The sequence below is a fragment of the Oryctolagus cuniculus genome, chromosome 1 (genome assembly GCF_964237555.1).
Source record: "Oryctolagus cuniculus chromosome 1, mOryCun1.1, whole genome shotgun sequence".
NCBI classification, from domain to species: Eukaryota; Metazoa; Chordata; class Mammalia; order Lagomorpha; family Leporidae; genus Oryctolagus; species Oryctolagus cuniculus.
Genome location: NC_091432.1, coordinates 165900150 through 165925482, shown reverse-complemented (window position 1 = coordinate 165925482; position 25333 = coordinate 165900150). Strand labels below are relative to the sequence as shown.

General features: G+C 39.1%; 1 long non-coding RNA gene and 1 pseudogene across 1 annotated transcript in view; both read left to right on the top strand.

The window, feature by feature from the left end:
- Window positions 1–1153: 1153 nt before the first annotated feature.
- Window positions 1154–1628, top strand: LOC100359263 (small ribosomal subunit protein uS17-like; annotated as a pseudogene).
- Window positions 1629–6275: 4647 nt separating this feature from the next.
- LOC127491121 (uncharacterized) overlaps window positions 6276–25333 on the top strand; it is a 47573-nt gene continuing 28515 nt past the window's right edge. Inside the window, exons 1-2 of the long non-coding RNA XR_007919642.2 lie at window positions 6276–6370; window positions 16157–16275. This is a non-coding gene — a long non-coding RNA (uncharacterized lncRNA). The remainder of the gene's footprint in view (window positions 6371–16156; window positions 16276–25333) is intronic.

Here is a 25333-nt window from a genome sequence, read left to right as displayed (position 1 = left end):
TTTTATGGCTGAATAGTACTAAATTGTGTATATGTACCAATTTCCCTTCGTGAGTGGATGGACACTCAGGTTGCTTCCCTTCTTAGCTATTGCAAGTGGAGCTATTATGAACATGGAAGTGCAGCTGTCTCTTTGACAAACTGATTTCATTCCTCTTGGATATATAAATGTTCCTTTCCCTTTTAGTGACAGCTGCACGAAGAGCCTGCACAGGAGAAGCTGGAACTGTCATTTTTTGAAGCCAACACACAGAGGAAGGCAGGGTCAGAGAATCACAATAGGGAAAGAGAGCAGATGTTGCCAGATTGTACCAACCCTGAAGTGTGCCTGACTTCTGGACTTCCAGTTATGTGAGTCAAACATTTCATTGTGATTTCAATCATTTGGGTTTTTGTAAACTGCAGTAGAATCTTAATTAATATACAGCAAAATTAGTGATTACATTTAAAATCAGTTATTTATAATGTGAAAGTCTAAGAAATATTTTGATTTGACGTAATTCAACGTCTTTGTATTTTTCTATTGTTTAGCTAGTTGTCTGGGGTTTGAAGGAATTTTTTTTTTTTTTTTTAATTCTCAATCACTTGACTTCTCTCATCAATGCCCAGCTATCTCTTACAATTCTGTGATTTTTCTACCTTTGTCTTCAGGACCATGTTTTCACTAACTAATGATGAATATTTATTTATTTATTTATTTAACTTGACAGAGTTAGAGAGACAGAGAGAAAGGTCTTCCTTCCATTGGTTCACCCCCCAAATGGCTGCTACAGCCAGCACGCTGCGCCGATCTGAAGCCAGGAGCCAGGCGCTTCCTCTTGGTCTCCCATGCGGGTGCAGGGCCCAAGCACTTGGACCGTCCTCCACTGCCCTCCCGGGCCACAGCAGAGAGCTGGACTGGAAGAGGAGCAACAGGGACAGAATCCAGCGCCCATATGGGATGCTGCCAATGCAGGCAGAGGATTAACCAAGTGAGCCACGGTGCTGGCCCCTAATGATGAGTATTTTAACCCCACATGGAGCACACTGTGTGACCCTGTCTAGATCCTCAGACCCTTCAATCACTCAGGAACATGAATACATGTTACATCTTCTCCTGGGATGTCAGCTACTGTGAAAGTTGCGCAGCTCTTTTTCCTTGGGCGGCCGGCAAGATGGCGGATATCCAGACCGAGCGTGCCTCCCAAGAGCAGCCGACCAGCTTCCAGAACAAGAAGAGGGTCCTGCTGCGGGAGACGGGCAAGGACAAGCTCCCGCGCCACCACAAGAACATTGGGCTGGGATTCAAGACGCCCAAGGAGGCTATTGAGGGCACCTACGTCGATAAGAAATGCCCGTTCACCGGAAACGTCTCCATCCAGGTAGAATCCTGTCTGCGTGGTGACCAAGATGAAGATGCAGAGAACCATGGTCATCCGCCGTGACTACCTGCACTACATCCGCAAGAACAGCCGCTTCGAGAAGCGCCGCAAGAACATGTCCGTGCACCTGTGCCCCTGCTTCAGGGACGTCCAGATCGGGGACATCATCAAGGTGAGCGAGTGCCTGCCCTTAAGCAAGACCGTGTGCTTCAACCTGCTCAAGGTCACCAAGGCCGCTGGCACCAAGAAGCAGTTCCAGAAGTTCTGAGACCACGCCCACCCACTCCCCAGAGAAATAAAGCTATTTTCCCACTCAAAAAAAAAAAAAAAGAGAGAGAGAGAGAATTGCCAAAACTTAACCCAAAATCTTGTGTTACCCTACTTCTGTGGGTGATTTTGGGATCCCCAAAGTTCTTAAAGATGAAAAAATACAATGTTAGTTAATTAAAGAATTTACAATGTAAGAAAAATAGAAATATAGTAGTATGCCTATGAGGTGAAGAAAATTATTTCAACAAAAAGATATTTTCACCATTAAGCAGAAAAATATACCACTTTCTTTTTTTAAAGGTTTATATTAGGGCTGGCGGGGCAGCTCACTAGGCTAATCCTCCACCTGTGGCGCCGGCACACCGGGTTCTAGTCCCGGTCGGGGCGCCAGATTCTGTCCCAGTTGCCCCTCTTCCAGGCCAGCTCTCTGCTGTGGCCTGGGAGTGCAGTGGAGGATGGCCCAGGTCCTTGGGCCCTGCACCCTCATGGGAGACCAAGAGAAACACCTGGCTCCTGGGTTCAGATCAGCGCGATGTGCTGGCCACAGCGGCCATTGGAGGGTGAACAACGATAAAAGGAAGACCTTTCTCTCTGTCTCTCTCACTCACTGTCCACTCTGCCTATCAAAAAAATAAAAATAATTTATATTAAAGGTAGAGTTACACACACACACACACACACAAAGCGAGAGAGAAAGAGAGAAGGGTGGGGGAGAGAATGAATGAGAGAATCTTCTCCCCAATGGCCATAATAACCAGGGTAGAAACCAGGAGCCTGGATCTTCTTCCAGGTCTCCCACATGGGTGCAGGGGCCCAAGCACTTGGACCTCATGGCCCAAGCACTTGGACCTTCTTGCACTGCTTTCCCAAGTACATTAGCAGGGAACTGACTTGGAAATGGAGCAGCCAGGGTTTGAACTGGCACCCATATGGGATGCCAGTATCACAGGCGGGGGCTTACCCTGATAAACCACAACACTGGAACCAAGTATACCACTTGCGGTCTGAAGTAACTTTTAAGTATTGGAGTCTAGATGATGCAATTTTCATTCTGATATTTTAGGTGACCACAGTCATAATTCTAATAATAGTTGAAATGTATTTTTATATGCTGTAAACCAAACACTATACTCAACTATTGCTACATTATCTCATTTAACCCTTGTAACAACCCTCTGATAAAGAGTCTAATATTTTCTTCACCTGACAAATGAGAAAATTGAGGTTATTGAGATTAAGCAGCTTTCCCAAGATCTTCAGAGCAAGTGTTCTTAACCTCTATTCTAAAGTCAATAGACCATAGACAGTCCCCAATTTACAATGGCTGAAGTTATGATTTTTTAACTTTATGATTGTGAAAAAGCGATATGCATTCAGTAGTAGTTGCATTTCAAAATTTGAACTTTGATTATTTTTAGGCTAGTGATACATGGCACAATACTCCAGTTGGCCAGGCAACCATGAGCGTAAACAACTTACAATGAGTTTATCAGGATGTAACCCCATTCTAAATTGAGGAGCATCTGTATATTCAAAATAATCAACAATGCAATTGAGTTTCCAAAAGGCACTCATCAATTATTTGCCTTACACTGATCAGATCAGGGATTCTACCTTGTGCCAATAACATTACAGCTGAAGCATGTTGACACAGAATGGACTTCACAATTCAAGGCCAATAGTAAGAGATCAAGCAGGGGAACATAAGTATAGCAGAATTTGGAAAACTTCTTACATGGATTGGAAAAAACATTTAGCCCAGTTTTTTTCCTTTGTTTAATTTGGTTGTATTCTCTCTGAATTTGTGCTTTGTTGAAGTGATTTTAAAGGCTTGACAGATAAAAATGAAACACAATGAATATAGTATCATAGGTGATATTGTATATTTCATGTTGTACCACCTTAGAAGACACAGAACTTCCAGTTCTTTCACCATCAATTTGTTAAGATTGATGTTCTGTAGAGTGATGGCAATCTGAACTCACTATTGTGCAATTTTATCTTACCTCTTATAATTAGAAATTATTCTGTGTACACAGAATAATTGGTATCAGTTTGATACCAAATGAATGTCCAGTTTCCCATTAACCATTTACCCAGGGATTTTGATCTTGATAAGTCTTGTCTGAATCAATAAAGCAACTAGAATTTGTGAAATGCTACAGTCCAAATTCTATCATTTCTCTTATATATTTTAAACTGGCATTTAAGTAGATTTCCTTCATCAGCTGTCTGAGCCTTGGTTACTTTCCTGTATGATTATGAAATTGTCTAGATTATGACTGTGAACATTTTAATCCTAGAGGTATACAAAGGAACATAGGGAGTTATAGGATGTGTTTATAATGCATGGATAGAAGAATACACAGCTGTGTTCATATGTTCAAATCTGGTCTTTTGGAAAAGTAAAATCTTATGAATTCTTTGGAGGAAAGTTTTAGACAAATATTAACACAGGGAATAGGTTTCTTGTAATTGAAGATATCCATTAACAAAAAGATTTTCCTCAAAAAGCCAAAGGAAATATTTTTCTGAACATATCAGAGAGTGGATCTATCATGAGTATTAGTCCTCAAGTCTATCCTTATCAGCTGGAATATTAGAATTATAAGAAAACACAAAGATCCTTAATACAATGGAAAGTACAATAAAAATAGGGCCTGACTGCACCCATTGGTTCATGTCTTTTAGGCTGTTTAAGCTGGTTAGAAGGGACATTATTTTCATGTAATAAAATCTGTGTTGTGTTGGAAGGTATGTTTCCATACTTGAGCTCTTCTTTTCTTATTGATCCTACCTGAATACAGTGGATCTGACCATGATCTGCCGCATATGCCACAGAGAGGAAAGAGAACTCTAGAAGAAAATGTAACTCAGTGGACCAAGAAAAAGATTGACTATGATTATTACTGGGTTTGTTGACTGTAACTTAAAAGGTAACAGATACCTTTACTTTTTTATTTTTTTCAAGTAATAAGAGCATTTACCAACGTAACAAGAAGCCCAGAAATGGAATACTCTTTAGAATGGGTAGATTCATCAGCTCAACCATATTATCAAGGTTTTAAATGATTACCCTTGAATCTAATCTTAACTTTTTATTTTTATATGTTCTGCCTCCTTTTTGCAGCACAGAGCTAAACAAGACCTGCCTACTGCTTATTCTCTCCTCTCTTGTCATATTCCCAGGCAGCTATGTAGTTTGCAACCCAGGGACCCTAGCCTTTGCTTCAGTCTTTATCAGGAAAGCAGTTGGTTGTTGCTTAATTCCCATTTTTCTGTTGCTCCTCATTGTTAAAGAAAAGAATGCTTCAGAAAAGTGCATGGCCAATGAAATTAAAAGATGTTTATTTTCATGTATAAAATTTAAAAACCCATGATTATGATATTACCCCAAAAATGCATGGATTTCAAAATTTTTTGTATCAAAATAGATTTCTCTTTTAATATCATTTTTCCACAACCTTTGAAGTGCCCTCATATGTCATGATCACCGTGAGTGGTTAAGTGGCAAGGAAGAATCTGAATGTTCTGAAACAGTACCAATAATGCCATCAAGCCAGCAACAAGTCCTACTTTGGTTTCTATATGTGATTTTAATTCTCTCTCATTGTTGCATATTTCTATTCCCAGTCAATCATAATATGCCATTTTAATGTACACTTTCTTGGTGTGTATTACTACATAACAAAACCTGTGTTTATTTGTATAATTATAATGTTTAACATGTTCACCAAAAGCTACTACTTGGGAGCCAGACAACACAGCATAGGTCCTCAGTAGGAATGCCCTCACTTCAGACATCAGCCATAACTCTGAGGGTCTCCATTTTGTGCCACTATAACAAAGTACCAGAGACTGCATAATTTCTAAAGAGTAGAAATTTATTTTCTCACAGTCCTGGAGGCTGGAAGGCCAAGACCAGGTTGCTGGAGCATTCAGTTGTCTAGTGAGGGCCACTGTCTACATCCAGGATAGTGCTTTTTTGCTGCATCTTTCAGAAAGGAGAAATGCTGAGTCCTCATGCCCCAAAGACAAAAGAGCAAGAAGGCCTAACCATGATGAGGAGCCTATTTTGTAAGGACCTTAATTCTACACAGGAGGAAAGAGCTCTCCTGGTTTAGTCATCTGTGAATGGTTCCACTATCTCAAAACTATTTGCAACACCTGAATTTTGAAGAAGACACATTCAAGCCAAGGAATCTTCACTTCTGACCAGCTGGCTACAAATTCAGGGGTTTCCAAAAGCTGGGGAAGCAACATTCTTAGGATTGTAGTTTTTTTTTTTTCTTATTGCAAAAGGTTATAAAACAAAACCAGCCAGAGGGAGAGACACATGGGCAAAGCCTGAGAGAGTTCCAAACACGGAGCTTCCACCACACTCAGGGGAGTACTACTCTCCCAGCACACTGACATGTGGAGAACACAGAGCATTGCTGAGAATCTCATCCAAGCCTTTGAAGTCCGGAGTTTTAAACAGAGCTTGATTATATATATTGCTCATGTGGCTGACCTTTCAGCTCTAACCCTTCATAGAGGTTTAGGCTAATCCCTGTAGTCCTCTAGTGCCTCAGGAATTTGGAACTCATGTGGAATATTCCAAAACTCCCCTCATAAATCCTATTGTTCGTCTGTTCTGTGGTGAAAGCCCCCAGGCAGACACTCATTTCTGGCAGGACATTCCTACGGCCTAAAAACCTCCTCTCAAAAGCCATGGGCGAAGTCCAGAGCTCTGCTTGGGTAAAGTTAATTCTTCATGGCACACACCTCGATCCTGATATAGAGTCTGCATTTATAATTTTTGTCAGCATCCTAACCAAAAACATAATCTTGTGTAGAGTTTTAAAATTACTCAATACAACAATAATGACTTTAAAGTTTAAATAGTACATGAATTAAAGTATGTCTTTCATTCCTGCATGACAAGTAATATGTATTATTTTCCCAAGAAATATATAAAGGAAGATTCTAGGCTGGTGGTATTGGCAGTGAATCTTTATGAATCATTAATAAAACAGAAAGACCAAGTAAGATAATGAAAGGAAAAACCCAAGTACAACATCTGCAACTAAATGAGGTAATAAAAAAATCCTCAGGAACCTAAAATATAAAGATAGTGACAAATAACCCACATATGTAAGATCTGTCAGCATTTGTGCAGGAGCAGCCTGAGAGTAGAAGAACCTCAAAACCCCCAACAGGTACCCACTGGAAAGTGCCAAGAGACCATCTGCGGACAGACTCCAAAACAGAAATTTCGAGAATCTACACCACAGGAATGGAATAAATGAATAGCCACAAGTTCAAAAGTGTTAGAATTGTATAGCCTAAAGGACTCTCAAAAAATCAAAGACCTAAGCTCCATATTAGGATACGGTCATATTTAAAAGATAGTTTTATCATAGAATCCAAGCCAAACAAGACCTGGAGTGGGAAAAAGGAAAGAGAGGGGCAGCTGTAGGTGGGAAGGATGAGGGGCAGCAGACTTTAGAAAGAGAAGGGTATGGTTTAATTTTTATGGTTTAGCACTTCTAGAAAAAAGTAGAAAAGGGAGTCACACCGCAGACATTGTGAGCCTGATCCATTCCTACCTTCTGAACATAAAAGGAAACCGTCTTCACTTAGAATAGGTAGTAGAAAAGGAACATAATTGAATCTACTATAATTTTATTATAAGACAAAAGAAAACAAGAGAGTAACAGCTGCTAAGGTAGCTGAAATATAAAACAAAGAAGAAAAGAGAGCTACAAAGAGAAGGATCTCCAGAAATCTGAATGTGGAGCCTTTAAGTCTTTGGCCAGACTAAGCTGTGCAAGCAAAGGTTAAGAGTCCTTAATGCCACGGAAAGCAATGGGTTGAATGGAGATGCACAGCTTGCACAGGGCTGGGAGATGTTGGGGTTCTACCTAGTATAAGTAACAGGCCTCAGTAAAGACTCAGGAACTCAACTGATACCCACAGAAGACAAAATTTGGGGACTGGTGGTGTGGTGTAGTGTGGAGTGGTTAAACCTGCTGCCTGTGAAGCTGACATCCCATGCAGGCACCAGTTCAAGCCCTAGCTGCTCCACTTCTGATCCAGTTCCCTGCTAATGTGCTTGGGAAAGCAGCAGAAGATGGCCCAAGTACTTTGGCCTCTGCTACTCACATGGGAGAACCAGAAGAACCCGGCTTTGGACTGGCCCAGCTCCAGTTATAGTGGCCATTTGGGGAGTTAACCAGCAGGTGGAAGATTTCTTTCTCTCTGTCTCTCTTTCTCTCTCTCTGTAAACTCTACCTGTCAAAGAAATAAATAAAAATAAACACATTTAAAACATTTTTAAAGACAATATGTAGAAACAGGTTTTGATATAGAGATGAAATGTCGTTGAGGATATTCATATCCTACTTCAGAGTCCTTGGCTTTCAGCACCTCCTCCACTCATGATTCCAGCACCCTGAAGAGATGACAGGTGATGACTCAAGTGGTTGTGTCCCTGCCATCCACAAGGGAGACCTAGATTGAGTTCCCAGATCCTGGCTTCAGTGTGGCCAACCTTGGCAATTTATTTATTAAATAAATAAAATTTTAAAAAATAAAATACTAGCAATTAAGGCCGGCGCTGCGGCTCACTAGGCTAATCCTCCGCCTAGCGGCGCCGGCACACCGGGTTCTAGTCCCAGTTGGGGCGCCGGATTCTGTCTCGGTTGCCCCTCTTCCAGGCCAGCCCTCTGCTGTGGCCAGGGAGTGCAGTGGAGGATGGCCCAGGTGCTTGGGCCCTGCACCCCATGGGAGACCAGGAAAAGCACCTGGCTCCTGGCTCCTGCCATCGGATCAGCGCGGTGCGCCGGCCGCAGCGCGCCGGCCGCGGCGGCCATTGGAGGGTGAACCAACGGCAAAGGAAGACCTTTCTCTCTGTCTCTCTCTCTCACTGTCCACTCTGCCTGTCCAAAAAAAAAAAAAATAATAAAAAAATAAAATAAAATAAAATAAAATACTAGCAATTAAGAAAAAGGACAAAACTCTAATGAGTAGGCCAGACTAGCCCCAGACTAGACCCACCATGTTTATAGAATTGCTTATAAACCATCTTATAAATAATTAAACTGATCCACAGGGAAATTAATCACCTGCTATAACAAAGTTCAGTGCTTTTTACAAAAATAGAACAAAATTATCCAATACTCAATAAAATACTACCAGATATGTAGAGAAGCAGAGAAAGTGGCCTACAATTAAGAGAGAAACAAATTAATTATTAAGAAATACACTTAATAATTATAGAAATTATTTACCAGCATACTAAAGTGTTAGGCATCTAAGGATACAAAGAAAAACATGCAAATAATTAAAAAGAATCAATAGGAAATCTCAATTACTCAAAAAAATTTTGGAGCTGAAAAATACATATGAAATTTTAAAATTGGTGGATATACTAAAATATATCCAAGTTAGACACCAAAGAAGAAAATATCACAGAATACAAAAACAGATTAATTAAAAAATCCAATCTGAAGACCAGACAGAAGGACAATTATTAGAAAATGAATGGTGCCTCAGGGACTTGTAGAGCAACTGGAAACAGTCTAATATGTAAAAGTAGAGTTCATGTATAAACTCTTTGTCAATGGATTTTCTTCAAAGATGTCTAAACAATCCAATTGGATATCTATTTTTAAAACAACCTTGACTCATTGCTCACACTATTCAGGAAACAGGTCAAAATGGATAATAGACTGAAATGTAAATTATACAACACCTGGAAAAAAAGGAGGAGATAATTTCAAACATGGGATAGGCAACTATATCTGCCACTCCTGCATCGACATGACTGGCTGTGGGCTGCGAAGTGCCATCTTCCCTGGACAAGGTGCTGTGGCCACTACAACCAACAGCTTTGACTGAGGGAGAATTACATGGTTCCCCACTGGTTTCATGTCTGGCCTGGGGAGTTGGTAGGGGTTTGGGCGATTACTTTTCTCTGTGAAGTGAGGCCCCATTACCTCCTCTCTCTCCCCCCAACCAAAGTTCTAGGCACAATCTGTTGAGGTAGAACTCCAGTTGAACTCCAACCTGAGTTGGGAAACTGGACAGTTCCCCTGCTGTGGGAACTCACCAGGGTCAGGATAGGCAATTTATATAGTAAAGAGCGGGTCCTCTGTATCCTGTTACTGCAGGAGTTCTGGGCATAGGCCACGGAGGTGAGAAGGTCACTGGCTGAGGCTGGGGTGTGGAGACTCTGAGCTCCCTGCACAGTAGGGACAGATCTAGCAGAGCAGAGCTCTGTACAGTGAACCTTCCTGGAGCTCCCCAGCCCCACCCAGCACACACCCGGAAATGAAAATGTAAGCCTTAGACACTCCACCAAGACCAGGAGGCACATTTCCAGGAAATAAAGCCTTCCCTCAGAGAAAGAGAGAGAGAGAGAGAGAGAGATCCTCCAGAGGAGATAGTAACAAGGGATTCTCCTAGATGTGCAAAAATCAGCTTAGAAATACACCCACATACCCACACACACACAAATAAACAAGCAAGGCAATATTCCTCTGCAAAAGGAATATAATAATTTATTAATATTGGACTGTGAAGAAAGGGAGATTGACAAAATGCCTGAAAAGGAATTTTAAGGAATGAAAGTAGGAATTCAGTGCATGACATGGACAAAAAATTTCAGCAAAGAGAGGTACTGAAGAAAATAACAAACAGTAATATTAGAAATGAAGTGTTCAATGAGTCAAATAAAAAATTCAGTGGAAAGCCTTAACAGCAGACTTGTTGAAGCAGAAGAAAGAATATCTGATCTAGAAGACAGTTCTTTTGAAATATCTTAGACAAAAAAAAAAAAAAAGACCAAAATAGTTTTCAGAATCTATGAGATACCATCAACCAACCAAATATATGAATATTAGGAGATCCTGAAGGCATGGAGGTAAAAAAGGAACAGTTTAGAAAACTATTCATTGAAATAATAGTAGAAATTTCCCCTAATTTTCAGAAATATATGGACATTAAATACAGTAACCACATAGAAACCCAAATAGGCAAGACCAGAAAAGATCCTCAGCATGACACATCATAGTCAAATGTTCAAAACTAAAACATAAAGATAATATCCTAAAATTTTCAAGGGAGACACAGAACCTTTAAACGAACTCCTATCAGATAAATAGCATATTTTTCAATAGAAACCCTGTGAAAATGGAACCAAGTCTTAAACAACCAGGAAGATTTTACCCAGCAAAACTGTCTTTCATAAATAAAGGTTAAATAAAGACCTTCCAAAAACAAGCCAAAATTGAAAGAGTTTGTCACCACCAACCAGTCTTATAAATGATGTTTAAGGATGTACAATATAAAGAAACAGAAAGACATTCAACATCAAGAAAGAGTGTGGACATAGAAAGCAACATAGTAAAAGAACAAAGGAGATTCAAAACAAATTATAGGAATATTCGTGGAAAAATATCAGTACCAACTCATTACTTATCAATAACAACCTTGGTAAATGGACTAAATTCACCAATTAAAAGATACAAACTGGATGAATGGATTTTTTTTTGTAAAAAGACCCTTCTATATGCTGCCTACTAGAAACACAATTCACTAGTAAAGATATACAAAGGCTGAAAGTGAAAGGACAGAAAAAGATATACCATGCAAATAGAAATCAAAAGATGAGCATCAGGGGGCTGGTGCCATGGCACACTAAGTTAATCCTCTGCCTGTGGTGCTGGCATCCCATATGGGTGCCAGTTCTGTCCCAGTTGCTCCTCTTCCAGTCCAGCTCTCTGCTGTGGCCTGGGAAAGCAGTAGAAGATGGCCCAAGTGCTTGGGAGACCAGGAAGAAGCACCTGGCCCCTGGCTTTGGATCTTCAAAAAATTTTTAAAAAAATGGATATAGAAGGAACATATCTCAACACAAATAAGACAATAGATGACAAATCCACAGATAGCACCTTATTGAATGGGGAAAAGATGGCAGCATTTCCACTAAGATCTGAAATTAGACAAAGATGCCCACTGTCACTATTACTATTTGATATAGTTCTGAAAGTTTTAGCCAGAGCCTTTAGATAAGGAAAGAAATCAAAAGGATACAAATTAGAAAGGAGAAAGTAAAATCACACCTGTTTGCTGATGACATGATCCTTTAAATAGGGGAGCCAAAAGACTCCACTAAGATATTACTACAAATTATCAGAAAATTTGGCAGAGTTGCAGGATTAAAATCAAAACCACAAAAGTCAATAGCATTCTATATACTAGCAATGCTCTGGCTAAGAAAGAACTTATAATATCAATCCAATTCACAATAACTACAAAAAATTAAAATACCTTCAGATAAATTAAACAGAGGCTGTGAAAGATCTCTACAATGAAAATTACAAAACATTAATGAATAAAATGAAAGACACAAAAGAATAGAAATGTCTTCCATGTTCATGGATTGAAAGTTTCATGGTTTCCGTACTACCCAAAGAAATTTACAGATTCAATGTGATCCCAATCAAAATTCCAAGGACATTCTCAAAGAACTAGAAAAAAAAAATCCTAAAATTCATATGGAACATAAAAGACCCTGAATAGCTAGGCAATCTTAACAATGAGAACAAACCCAGTAGCATCACATAACCATATTTCAATACAGGGCTGTTATAATCAAAACATCCTGATACTGGCAGAATAACAAACAGAATAGAAACCCCAGACATTAATCCATTCATCTACAACCTATTAATCTTTGACAAACAAGCTAAAATCACTTCCTTGATAAAAGACAGTCTCTTAAAGAAAAATGGTGTTGCAAAAATTGGATCTCTATATATAAAAGTATGAACCAAGATCCCTACCTTACACCTTATACAAAAATCAACTCTCAGTGGATCAAGGCTCTAAACCTAAGACCTGAAACCATCAAATTACTAGAAAAAAAAAAAAAAGGGACAAACTGCAAGACAGTGGCCTAGGCAAAAACTTTTTGGATAAGACCCCAGAAGCACAGGCAATAAAAGCAAAAGTAAACAAATGGGATTACATCAAGCTAAAAAGTTTCTCCACAGCAAAAGAAACAATTAACAAAATGAAGAGACAATTGACATAACAAGAGAAAATATTTGCAAATTATACATCTGATAAAAGGTTGATACTCCAAATAGATAAGGAACTTAAGAAACTCAACAACAAAACAAAAAATCTGGTTAAGAAATGGGCAACAGTCAAGACAAGGGCTGTTCAAGTCACTGCTTCTCAACATGTCAATTTCACGTCTAAAGATTGCCTTTTAGATGCTCTATTAGTTATCCTAGGTCAGGGAGAATATATGGTATTTGTCCCTTTGGGACTGGCTTATTTCACCAAGTATGATGTTTTCTAGATTCATCCATTTTGTTGTAAATGACCAGATTTCATTTTCTTTTACTGCTATGTAGTATTCCATAGGGTACATATCCCGTAATTTCTTTATCTAGTCTTCAGTTAATGGGCATTTGGGTTGATTCTATGTCTTAACTATTGTGAATTGAGCTACAATAAACATGGGGGTGCAGATAACTCATATGCTGATTTCATTTCCCTTGGGAAGACTCCCAGGAGTCTAAATACTGATGGAGTTTATGGATTCAGAAGGCTTCCATAGCCTAGGCAGCACATGTCAAGAGCCTCAGGTGATCACTGATGTCATACATAAGAGTGTTAACTGTTAAATTAACAACAAAGAATCACTGTGCACTAACTTCCCATGAAGGACCTCTGTCCTCACAGAGTTGTATCATAATTATGTCTGAGTGCTTGCAAAAGATGCATCATTCTTGGGTACATCTTTAAGTGAATTTTCAAAAAATAAAAATAAAAAGAAGTGAAATTAACTTCAAGATGCAATGACTTAGAATTGCACTTGTCTCTACTGTTGAGGAACAGTTTTGTTGTTGTTGTTTTTGTGCAAATTGTTGAACTCTTTACTTAGCATAGAGTTGGTCTTCTGTGTATAAAGTTAATTGAAAAAGGATTATACTGGAGAATGAGACTGGGGATGGGAGAAGGAGGAGGAGGAAGGGTGAGAGAGAGTTGGGGGGGGCGAGTATGGTGGAAAGAATCACTATATTCCTAAAGTTATACTTATGAAATGCATGAAATTTGTATTCCTTAAATAAAAGGTTTCTTTTGGAGAAAAATAAATTTAAAAATAATGAAAAAGGGCCGGCACCGCAGCTCAATAGGCTAATCTTCCACCTGTAGCACTGGCACCCTGGGTTCTAGTCCCAGTTGGGGCGCCGGATTCTGTCCCAGTTGCTCCTCTTCCAGTCCAGCTCTCTGCTGTGGCCCGGGAGTGCAGTGGAGGATGGCCCAAGTGCTTGGGCCCTGCACCCCACGGGAGACCAGGAGGAAGCACCTAGATGGTTCCTGGCTTCGGATCGGAGCAGCACGCCAGCCGTGGTGGCCATTTGGGGAGTGAACCAACAGAAGGAAGACCTTTCTCTCTGTCTTTCTTTCTCACTGTCTAACTCTGCCTGTCAAAAAAAAAAAAATAAGAAAGGAAATGAGTAAAGGATATGAACAACCATTTGTTGAAGAATGCAATATAGATGATAAAAGACACATGAAAAAATGCTCAGGTTTAGTAGCCATCAGGAAAATGCAAGTAAAAACTGCAACGAGGTGTCACCTCACCACAGTTAGAATTCTATCATCCAAAAAATCAATAAATGCTGGGAGAGAAAAAGATATACTAATGCACTATTGGTGGGAAAGCAAACTGTTGAAAGAGTTATGGAAGAAAGTAAAGATTCCTCAGAAAACTAAAAATAAGTCTTCCATATGATCCAGCTATCCCATTCCTGAGAATATAGCCAAAGGAAATGAAGTCAGCATATGAAAGCATTACCTGCACACCTGTCTTTATAGCAGCTCAATTCATAATAATTAAGATATGGAGTCAACTTAAATGTCCATCAGCTAATGACTATATAGAGGAACTGTGGTAGACATACAAGATGGAATATTACTCAACCAAATAAAAGAATGAAATTCTGACATCTGTAACAAAATGGATGAAACTGGAGACCATTTTGCTAAGTGAAGTAAACTTAAACCCAAAAAGACAAATAGCAGATGTTCTATCTTATTTGTGGTGGTTAATGTACAGAAAGAGCATAAAAATGGTGTGGATATCATATAATTTGATATATAGTTGTAAATTGTGCTTCACTGCTCATACCATGTACATCATAATATACTCTTATTCCATATGTTCAAAACAAAGACACGAAGGGAGAATGGGACTTTGGGGTACTAGTAATGCTCTGTTCTTAAATTGGGTGTTTGTTATGAGTGCAATCAAATGACAAAATAAACCTCATTTATCTGTATACACTTATGTGCATTTCTTGGCAGGTATACTGTATTCCAATAAAATGTTTTTTTTTAATATTTTATTTTTTATTTGACAGAGTGAGACAGTGAGAGAGAGACAGAGAGAAAGGTCTTCCTTCCGTTGGTTCACCCCCCAAGTGGCCACCACGGCTGGAGCTATGCCAATCTGAAGCCAGGAGCCAGGTGCTTCTCCTGGTCTCCGACGTGGGTGCAGGCACCCAAGCACCTGGGCCATCCTCCAGTGCACTCCTGGGCCACAGCAGAAAGCTGGACTGGTAGAGGAGCAACTCGGACTAGAACCCGCACCCATATGGGATGCCAGCGCCACAGGCAGAGGATTAACCAAGTGAGCCATGGCGCCGGCCCCAATATTTTATTTTTTTTAATTTTATTTAAGGTATACAAGTTTCATGTATTTCATTTTTTAAAAAGATTTATTTATTTATTTATTTGAAAGGCAGAGTTATGCAGAGAGAGGAGAGGCAGAGAGAGAGAGAGAGGTCCTCCATCTGCTAGTTCACTCCTCAATTGGCTGCAACGGCTGGAGCTGCACTGATCCAAAACTAGGAGCCAGGAGCCTCCTCCAGGTCTCCCACGTGGGTGCAGGGGCCCAAGGACTTGGGCCATCTTCTAATGCTTTCCCAGGCCATAGCAGAGAGCTGGATTGGAATTGGAGCAGCCGGGTCTCGAACCAGCACCCATATGGGATGCCGGCGCTTCAGGCCAGGGCGTTAACCCGCTGTACCACAGCACCGGCCCCTCATACAGATTTAGGAAGATAGTGATACTTCCCAACCTATCCTCCCTCCCATCCACGTTCCAACACTTCTTCCTCCTCCCTCTCCCATTCCCACTCTTAATTTTTATCAAAATCTGTTTTCAGTTTACTTTATATTCATAAGGTTGACCCTACACTAAGTAAAGGTTCAATAAATATTATGAAGAAAAAAAAAAAAACACTGTTCCTTAATAGTAGAGACAAGCAATGTAAACAATCATCAAAATGTCCATTTCACTCCAATACACTACAGTTTAGGTACTCTATTAGTTTCCCAGATCAGGGAAAACATATGATATCTGTCTTTTTAGGACTGGCTTATTTCCCAAAGTATAATGGTTTCCAGTTGCATCCATTTTGTTACAAAAGACAGGATTTCATTTTTTTTTTTTTTTTCACAGCTGAGAAGTACTCCATAGTGCAAATATATCGTGCTTTCGTTATCCAGCCTTCAGCTGATGGACATCTGGGTTGATTCCATATCTTAGCTATTGTGAATTGAGCTGCAATGAACATGCAGGTACAGATATCTCTTTCATATGCTGATTTCTTTTTGTTTGAGCAAATTCCCAGGAGTGGGATGGCTGCATCATGTAGTAGGTCTATATTCTCTGAGGTGTCCACATACTGTCGTCCACAGTGGCTGTACCAGTTTACATTTCCACCAACAGTGAATTAGGGTACTTTTCCCCCAAATTCTTGCCAGTATTTGTTGTGAGTTGATTTCTGTATGAGAGCCATTTGAACTGGATGAGGTGAAACCTCACTGTGGTTTTAATTTGTATTTCCCTGATGGCTAGTGATCCTGAGCATTTTTTCAAGTGTCTGTTGGCTATTTGAATTTCCTGTTTTGAAAAATGCCTGTTCAAGCTTTGCCTATTTCTTAACTGGACTGTTTGTTTTGTTGTTGTTGAGTTTCTTAAGCTCTTAATAGATTGTGTATATTAACCTTTTATCAGTTTCATAGTTTGCAAATATTTTCTCCTATACTGCTGTTGCCTCTTCACTATGCTGAGTGTTACTTTTGCAGTACAGAAGCTTCTCAGCTTGATGTAATCCATTTCTCAATTTTGGTTTTGATTGCCTGTGCTTCTGGGATCTTTTCCAAGAAGTCTTTGCCTATGCCAATGTCTTGCAGAGTTTCTCTAATGTTCTTCTCTAGTAATTTGGTGATAATAGGTCATAGATTTAATGTATTTCTGTGTAAGGTGTAATGTAGGGATCTAGTTTCATACTTCTGCCTGTGGAGATCCAGTTTTCTTCCCAGCACCGTTTGTTGAAGAGACTGTCCTTGCTACAGGGATTGATGGATTGATTTTAGCGCTTCTTTGTCAAAGATAAGTTGGTTATAGATGTGTGGAGTTTGTGTTCTCTATTTTACATCTAAGTATAACATGCAAACCATTAGGATTTAAGAAGGTAATATCTTCATAATTCAGTAGTCCTGAAAGAATTATAAAACAGTGTTCAAAAAATCCCCCCCCTCCCAATAAAGGGAAGAATACTGTTAAATTTGACTACATTTTTATAAAATAAAGAGACAAATGGAGATATGTAACATATCCACGGAGCATAAGACTCAATCTTATACAGAGGTCCATTATCCCCAAATTATATACTCAGTTCAATCCTAGTAGTCCAGTGGATTATTACTACTTTTAGATGAAAGATTATATAAAGTCAATATGAAAATGAATGAGAAAAGGCTAAGGTGACCTTTAAAAAGGAGAAAACTGGTGGACTGGTACTTCCAGATGCCTATAACTATTATAAAACCCCAGTGACTAAAATTGTCCTATTTGAGTAAGAACAAGCCAAGAGGAAAGAGATGAATCCAAAAAGACCTACATACTGGTAGCTTATTTATTATGAAAGTGACACTTTAATATAGTGAACAAAAATTTTTTTTTCAAAAAATAATTCTGGATCAATTTAGTACATATGAAAAAAGTGAATATTGACCCTTACCTACCTCACTCCATAAACAACATTCAATTCTGAATAGATTGTGATCCTAAATGTGAAAGGTAAAGCAACAAAGAATTAGGAAAAAAAGTACATGTATGGCACTGAAGTAGACAAATTTTTAAATGAATAATGGTACTATTTTAAAAACTAAATCAAGATATCTTTATAGCCATAAGAGACAATCCACAAAGTGGAAAAAGATATTTGCAACACATGTATCTTAAAAGGTACCTGGGGCAGGCCCTGTGGCACAGTGGGCTAAGCCACCATTTTACTTACATCCTGTATCAGAGTGCCTGGTTTGAGTCCCAGCTCTTCTGCTTCCCATATGGCTTGCTGTGGATGATCCTTCCACCCATGTGAGAGACCTGGATGAAATTCCTAGCTTTAGCCTGTGCTTGGCCCAGCTCTGGCTATTGGGGGCATTTGGGGAGAGAAACAGCAGATGATAAATTCTCTCTCTTCTCTCTCTCTCTCACTCTTGCTTGCTCGCTTGCTCACTCTTGCTCTATCTCTGACTCTGCCTCTCTTTCTTTCTGTTACTCTGCTTTTCAAGTGGATGAAAATGAACAAGTTTAAAAAATAAAAGGAGGCTCATATGCAAAACAATTGAATAAGTTCTACAGATCAATCAGGAATATTAATGAAAGATTTTTCCAGGCAGTTCACAAAAGAAGACAGCCAAATGACCAGCTCACATATGAAAAGGTGTTCAACTTCATTAGTCCACAGAGTTCCAACCATAATAAGATCCCACTGCAAACCACTAGAATACTAAAATGAAGACAGGAAGTAACACTTGTTGGCAATGGTTGTGGAATAACTGGGACTCCCATAGACTGCTATTGGGAATATGTATTTACACAAATTTGGAAAACTTTTTGGAAGCATATATTAAAGTATGCACTGTATCTGAATATATACATACTCTATGACCCAGTAATATATAATACTCAATATATACTAAGAAGTATATACTCAAGAAAAAGAATGCAAACATATGATCACCAAAAACATTCATAGCCATGCTATTTGAAATAGCTACAAAATGGACCTCACTGAAATGCCCAACAGTAGACAGTCTAAATAAACTGAAATAGTCACATAATGCAGTATTTACATAATGTACTACTAAAGAATACTGAGAAAGTATGAGAGAAAGCCATAGGAATGAACATCAGAAATATAATATTGAGTAGAAGTCAGACCAAAAAAGCATGCACTGTGTGATTCCATTTGTGTACTGTACAAGAACAGAGGACACAGATCTCTGCCGTTTCAAGTCAGAAGAGGGGATACTCTTAGAGGAGTGTTAACGGGGAAGAAGCCAAAGTGAGGCCCTCAGGGCTTGCTAATGTCTTGTTTCTTGGCCTGAGTACTGAGGTCACGGGGTGTTCTCTGGGTGGAAATTAAGGGAGAAGTATACTTTGATACTTGTACATTTCCACATGTAGGTTCCATTTCCATTAAAAATTTTTCAATGAAAAAAAATTAGCCTAGAGAAGAGAAAAATGGATGCAGAGTTTGAGGCAAGAAGGTTGGTCATGAGTTGATAATTGCTAAATTTGGGTGATGGGTACATGAGGGTTAACTTTATGATTCCAATTATTGTTACAAATGTTTGAAACTTGTCACAATATAAGATAAAAGTAAATATTGAAGGAGAGAAAAATACAATGATATATGAATGCCTATCATCAATAAGTAGTGAGATGGGTAAACATGAGAACAATGTTGCTGAGGAGGAGGGGATGAGCCATGAAGTGGCTATTTTTGCTAAAAACATGTTAGGACATTTGATTTTATAAACTATGTGCATGTTTTATTTTGAAATTAAAAATAAAATGTAAATGTCAGAAATGTTGGAAGGAAAGAAGATGAAACAGTCCTATGATTTTAATCTCAAATGATAATAAAATCATGTTTTGGATTTGTATTACTTGAGGAAATTGGAATGAAAGGACAAAAATTGGAGTTAAGAGTCCTTAGAATCTATAATTTCATTTAAAGTTTAGTTTAACATTCATGAACTGAGAAAAATGGAAAAAACCAATAAGGAGCTGTAACTCTCTGCCAAGGAATACATTGGAAACTAGAAGTTTGAGGCAGAGACGATTTACATACAGTTTAATATTGTATAAGTATACTTTAACAATGTAGTAAGTTAATTATTGCTTTTCAAGCTTATTTGACCACAGCATGATAACAATGTAGCATCTTTTTATTCGTACCAATAAATCTTCATTGCAAGAACACTTGGCTGAGAAACATGCTAAAGAAAATGTTAATAAGCAAAGGAAGCATATTGTATTTCATGAGATTTACCTTAATAGCGCTCTCCCAGAACCCAAGTGATACTTCCAATCCCTTTTCCTTTCCAAGCAGGATTCTTGAGCCCTATGACAAACTCTGTTTTTTGGCTAATCAACACATGGACACAATTCCTGTCTCACCCACATTTGCTGTGATGGACTGTTGTGGTCTTGTGACTGGATTTCAATGGCACAAAAGCACCAGTAGTCTGGGAACATCTGGGAGACACTTTGCATTACTGATTAAAGGGAGAGATAGGTTAGCCTCCAGAACTTAAGAAGTCTAAAAAGGACAAGGAACCTGCTTTTTAAAATGTGGCCTTATGACATAAATTGAAGTCAATTTTTTCTATGTGATGTTGTTCCTGAAGTACTGTATAGTATGTCTGTGATCTTTACTTTAAGCCAAGATTTAAATATATACGCTTATAAATGTTTTATTAAATTTGGTATAGGACTAACCACACAGAACAACAACACAAGTGCAAAAACAATTTTTCAATTTGAAACTCTCTCAAGAGGTTGTCATTCTCACTTAGGGCTAAAACTATTCCAAAGCAACTCTCTGATGCGCAATTTATATGTAGTGCTATATCTAGAATAGTCCCTCTCCTCCATAGCACATGATCTGCGTGATCTGATAGCACAATTGGTTCAATAATTACCCATTCAGCCACAGAAATACTTGCCTAGGAAATTGAATTACCTCAATTACCTCATTTGGGGATTCACAGTGAAATATTGAATAGGTTTTTATGTAAATATATTGACTATTTCCTCTTGTTCATGTGTCTCTAAATTATATAATTTGCCTAGTCAGTGAACATGATTTCATAGAAGCATAGTATCTGGAATCAGAACTAGTTTCCAGCCATATGCCATTTACCAGATGTGTGCTTTGTGTAAGGTATTGCACCTCTTTGAGCCTCAACTTCTTTATCTACAAAATGGGGACATATGATTACACTTTATTAAATGCATTTAAATAATCTATGTAGAATGTAATCAGTGCTGGTTACTTCCCCTTCTGCTTCCATAAAATCCATCTCAAAGCCATTATAGTTGATTAAAATGCTGAGAAATCATGGGTCACTAGCATTCCACATTTTCTGTTTTAGTTCTTGCAAACTATTTATTTTTTTAAATTTCTCAAACAAAAACAACACATCTATTGCAGCAGTACTCTAAATCTTGCAAGGCTTCCAAGTAAATTCTGCTCTTGAACCATTTTACTTTGCTTTCCCACGGATGAGGAGCCTGGTAAAACTGGGAGGGAAGCAACTATTAGAGAATGAGAGGTTTCACTGAAAGATGGAGGGGAAGAGAGATTATGTGAACGGACCACAAGAATGTTAAACTTGTCCCAATTCAAAAAGATCTTCTCTGTGTGTGTGTGTGTGTGTATACATATATTTAAAGATTTTATTTATTTATTTGAGAGGCAGAGTTATAGTGAGAGGGAGAGACAGAGAGAAAGGTCTTCCTTCCGTTGGTTCACTCCCCAAATGGTCTCAATGGCCCGAAGCCAGGAGCCAGGTGCATCTTCCTGGTCTCCCATGTGGGTGCAGGGGCCAAGTACTTGGGCCATCTTCTGCTTTCCCAGACCATAGCAGAGAGCTGGATTGGAAGAGGAGCAGCCGAGTCTGGAACCGGCGCCCATATGGGATACCGGTGCCGCAGGTGGAGGATTAACCAAGTGAGCCACAGCGCCGGCCCCATCTCTGTATATATCTTTGTTTTCACTACTTTCAAATTTTCTTAGATAAGTTGTATGGTTCCAAACCCACATCTACTGAAAGCATTGACGAAGAAAGTCCTTCCAGAATTCTATGGTTAGATACTTTAAGGAAGATAGTGTGATTTCCCCCAAGCCAACCTGCACAAAGATGCTGCTGGCTGTGTAAGTCACCTGGAATTTATTTGAAATGCATGTTTCAGGGCAAGTGTTTGCTGTAGTGGTTAAGATGTTGCTTGGGACTCCTGCATGCTGTATCCGAGCATTTGGGTTGTAGTCCTAGCTCTGCCCCGATTGCAGCTAGCTGCTAATGTGACACTGGGAGGCAGCAGGTGATGGCTCAAATACTTGGATTCCTGGCATCTAAGATGGAGAGTTGGATTCAGTTCCTGATTTCCGGCACAGACCTGGCTCAGTCCTGGCTGGTGCAGTTCTAGTTACTGCAGGCAGCCAATGAACCAGCAGATGGGAGTGAACCAGCAGATGGGAGATCTCTGTCTTTTTCTCTTACAAATAAATAAGAATTAAATTTTTAAAAAAGTTTAAAATAAGCAAATATGCATTACCAGACTCTGGTCCATAGACTTTAATTTTTTAGGTCTATGAGAGATTTCAGGAACACATATTTTAAAAAACTTTCCAACTAGCAAAACAATTTAAGATGCATCATGCAATAATATTCAATGGATATGCAAAGAAATTAGGAACTTCTATATGTATGGATGGGGTCCAATCTTTAAGATACTTTCAAGTGAAAATGGAAGTTTGTATTGTATTTTATTAATGCTATTAAAAAAAACAAGAGGAGCATACGTATTTATACATATTTGCTTATATATGTATGAAATATCTCTGGGAAGATTACACAAACAGCTGGTGATACTGGTTTTGGCTCTGGAGGGAAGAACTAGATATTGATAGATAGAAAACTGTTTTTTTTTTCCCACAGCATATCCCTTTGTATCTCTTGGATTTGAGCTAAGTAAAAATATTTATATAACCTTCATGATGAAATAATGACTTTTAGATTACTTTCCAGGTGGCCTTGTTGTTCAGCCTAGATTTTTTTTTTAAGATTTATTTTATTTATTTGAAAGGCAGAAAGAGAAACACACACAGACATACACACACCACAAATCGAGAGAGAGAAAAAGAGAGAGAGAGAAAGAGAAAGAAAGAATTATCTTTGATCTGCTAGTTCACTCCCCAAATAGCCACATTGTCTGGGGCTGGGCCAGGTTGAAGCCAGGAGCCAGAAACTTCATCTTGGTCATCTACATGGATGGCAAGGGACTTGGGCCATCATCCGTTGCCTTCCCAGGCACATTAGCAGGGAGATGGATCAGAAACAAAGCTGCTGGTACTTGAACCGATGCTCCCATGTGGAATGCTGGGCGCTGCAAGCAGCAGCTTAACCCGCTGTGCCACAGCGCTGGCTCCTCAGCTCAGATTTTTAACCGTTGGCCAAAGTGTATGTAACCGGCACCATTAATAGATTCATGTATAAATATGTTGTATGTAGTACATCCATGTGTGAAAGAGTAACAATTTCTCCTTTGTAGATAAAGTACCAGAAAACCAGATGCAGGGCTGTGCATTAATGGGAATGATACATCCCTAAAAAGTGCCACTTATTTCTTCTTTTCACAATAATCATTTTTAAATAAATTTACTTATCTATTTATACAGAGAACAAATTTCATGTACCTCATATATACAGTTTTAAGAACATAATGATACTTCTCACCCACCCTCCCTCCCACCCACCCTTCCTTCTCTTCCTTTCTTATTTTTCAATTTTTGTGATAACATACTTTCAATTTACTTTATAATCACATGCTTACTCTTCCACTAAATAAAGAATTCAACAGGTTGAATCACTTATTTCTCACTGTGTGGTTCGAGACTAAGTTTCAATAGATTTGACAAAAGATGTGTCTGTTTTAAAGCTAATTTACCACCTCCTAATGGAAATAGCAAAAACACAGCTTGCAATTTATTCAAACAGCTTTGAATTATATAACTTTTGATTTTTTTTGGTAATTGGAGGGGATACAAATTATTTCAAAGTATATAGACAGGGATTTTATTTATAAAGTTTTATACCATACCACTTCAAATTTATGAAGTTCAAAATCACATTAAAAACAGCCACACTAGAGGCCAGTGCTGTGGCGCAGTGGGTTTTCGCCCTGGCCTGAAGCGCCAGCATCCCATATGGGCTCCGGTTTGAGACCCAGCTGCTCCACTTCCAATCCAGCTCTCTCCTATGGCCTGGGAAAGCAGTAGAAGATGGTCCAAGTCCCAGGGCCCCTGCACCCATGTGGGAGACCCAAAAGAAGCTCCTGGCTCCTGGTTCCTTGCTCCTGGCTTCAGATCGGCACAGCTGCAGCTGGCCGTTGCGGCCAACTGAGGAGTGAACCTCGGATGGAAGCCCTCTCTCTCTCTCTCTCTCTCACTCTCTCCTCTTTCTGTGTAACTCTGACTTTCAAATAAATAAATAAACCTTAAAAAAAAAAAAAAGCCACACACTACTCTTCAATTGCATTTGATTAACCTGCTAGAGAAAAAATCCTCACAGAAAATATAGTTTTATGTAATTCATTTGACTTTATTTAGAGTTGATCAAAGAACACTCAAAGAATTTTTCTACATTTTCTGTGAAACTGTTAAAGACATTGTGGTCATTGATTTATACAAGTGGCTCTTTGGTGGCACTTGTATAAGCATTGTTTCCACACTAAAGTTACTGTTCCAGAAAATATTTTATTAAAAATGCAAGCTTATTCTGTATCATGTAAGAATTATTGCCAAGAAATTTGGGGTTGAATATGGTATTCAGCTATAGTATATGTAAATTTTTCTTACAAATTTTGAGGGAATCTAGCATGATGAAAGAGAAAACAAAGTATCATCTGTTTATAAAATGTAAGTAGCATGATTTTTTTAAAAAACAATCCAATCGTGTACTAGATAGCAATTTGTACAATTTCTGATTGCAATTAAAATTTGCTCTCTATACAGGTAATTGAGATGATAATGAGACCCCCCCTTTTTGTGTAGGATTTATTTATTTACTTGAGAGGCAGAGTTAGAGAGAGAGAGAGAGAGGTCTTCCATCCACTAGTTCACTCCCCAAATGGACACAATGGCTGGGGCTATGTTGGACCGAAGCCAGGAGCCAGGAGATTCCTCTGGGTCCCCCACAAGGGTACAGGAGCCCAAGCACTTAGGGCATCCCCCATTGTCTTCCCAGGCCATAGCAAGGAGCTGGATTGGAAGAACTGACGCCCACATGGGATGCTGGTGCCACAGGGGTATGCTCAATCTACTATACTGCAGCGCTGGCTCCCCTTTCATTGTTTAATTTTTAAAAAAAAATTGTTAATTTGGGAGGCAGAGTGAGAAACAGAGATCCTATTCTATGGTTCACTCCCCAAATTCCTGAAACTGGAATTGGGAGCAGAGCTGGGGCTGAAATCCAGGCCTCTGTTATGGGATGCACGTGCCCCAATCTGGGTTCTTAACTTCTGCACCAGATACCTGCCTCCCAGGCTCCCTTT